Source organism: Mus pahari, chromosome 14 (genome assembly GCF_900095145.1).
Source record: "Mus pahari chromosome 14, PAHARI_EIJ_v1.1, whole genome shotgun sequence".
In the NCBI taxonomy this organism is placed as follows: Eukaryota; Metazoa; Chordata; class Mammalia; order Rodentia; family Muridae; genus Mus; species Mus pahari.
In genome coordinates this window covers 88,037,379-88,039,303 of record NC_034603.1, presented here as the reverse complement: position 1 = coordinate 88,039,303, position 1,925 = coordinate 88,037,379, and the positions used below count along the sequence as shown (strand labels likewise).

General features: G+C 45.5%; 1 protein-coding gene across 2 annotated transcripts in view; it reads left to right on the top strand.

The window, feature by feature from the left end:
* Ccdc57 (coiled-coil domain containing 57) overlaps positions 1 to 1,925 on the top strand; it is a 90,495-nt gene that overhangs the window by 7,812 nt on the left and 80,758 nt on the right. The gene's annotated exons all lie outside the window — the stretch shown is intronic.

Sequence of the window (1,925 nt, the reverse complement as noted above, 5' to 3'; positions counted from 1 at the left end):
GAACTCAAGCAGGTCAGAAAGCAGGAGCTGATGCAGAAGCCATGGAGGGATGTTCTTTACTGGCTTGCCTCCACTGGCTTGCTCAGTCCACTCTCTTATAGAACCCAAGACTGCCAGCCCAGAGATGGCACCACCCACAAGGGGCCCTCCCCACTTGGTCACTAATTGAGGAAATGCCTTACAGCTGTATCTCATGGAGGCATTTCCCCAACTGAAGCTCCTTTCTCTGTGATAACTCCAGCTGTGTCAAGTAGACACAAAGCTATCCAGTACACTGTGTGTCCCGAAGCCCCTAGCAGACACTGCCTGGTTCGTTACAGAGCACCTGCCAGGCCCTGTCCTAGGTGATTCAGCATGTACAGGAAGACCTGCCACAGAGCTGTGCCCACTGTCTGATGGGAAACCGCTGCTCTCCTCTGAAATGCACTCTTGATTTTTTAGTCCTGGAGATGTATAGTGATTTGGACTGTAATTTTTAAATTTATTCATCTATTTTTATGTTTCTTTATGTTCTTGTGGAAGTTTTTGGTGTACCATGTACATGAAAGAACCTATAGACTCCACAGGAAGACATCAGAGCCCCTGAAACTAGAGTTTCAAATGATGGTGAGCCACCATGTGAGTGCTGGCAAAGGAGTTAGGTCCTTTACAAGGGCAGTGAGTACGCTTAACCATGGAGCCATCTCTCCAGCCTGACTGGGACTAGTTCTTCTTATCAATAATTTCATGAGTTAAATTTTCTGTAAGTGGTATTGCTTATATAAAGAGCAGTTACTGGCTTAGGAACTCTGGAGTTGATGTAAACGTGTAACACAACACATCATAACACATATGAACTTACTCACGTTATACCATAAACACACCATGCTATAATATATTCACAAACCTTCACAGCACTACACACTCATAATACACACTACAGTACAGCACATAGCACACATATACACACTCAATACATGCATCATGCCCCCCCCATACAGCACCCCTGTTTATGAGTTTTACATCTGTGACAGCCTGCTCATTGTTTTGAGTAGAGGTGAGGCAACATTTCCTTTACTCTGGGCTATCTCAGGGTGCTAGCCATGGACTATCTCAGGGTGCTGGCCATGGGCTATCTCAGCATGCTGGCCATGAGTATTTTCACCGTATGTAAATATACATGAGACTAGTGAGTTGAAGTGATCCAGGACAATGTGTTTTTCTTTCTAAAGAGGACTTACTTACCGAGAGCCATACTGCCACCTTCTTTGGGGTGACAGTGATGAGGGCAGTCAGAGGAGCTCTGGTGCCTCCCCTGCTCACACTTGGCTCCTGTGCCTCGGCAATGGTGCCCAGCATTGTTAACCTTATGTCCTTCCCTGTGAGCAACCATGGGTTCACTCTATAAATAAAGCTAGGATCCCCAAGCGAAATGGCCTTGGGTACAGAAAAGAACCCCTTTTATGGTGAGGCAGAGGCAGGTGGATTTCTGAGTTCGAGGCCAGCCTGGTCTACAAAGTGAGTTCCAGGATAGCCAGGGATATACAGAGAAACCCTGTCTCGAAAAACCAAAAAAAAAAAAAAAAAGAAAGAAAAAAGAAACAGTCTCTTCCAATGTGCTTGCAGCCACTGCAGTTCCTGCCCTGGAGGCCCATTCTTCACTCCTCCAGTAAGTTGCTTTTAAAGACTTATTTTCTATTTGGCAAAGTAGTTTTATAATGTTGGATCTAATTTTTTAAAGATTAAGACTTTAGCCAGATATAGCGGCACATATCTATTACTGTAGCTATTCAGGAGGCTAAAATAGAGGACTTAGTAAGACTCCATCTCAAGAACCTCTGTAGCCAGGCGTGATGGTGCACACCTTTAGTCCCAGCACTCGGGAGGCAGAGGCAGGCGGATTTCTGAGTTCGAGGCCAGTCTGGTCTACAGAGTGAGTTCCAGGA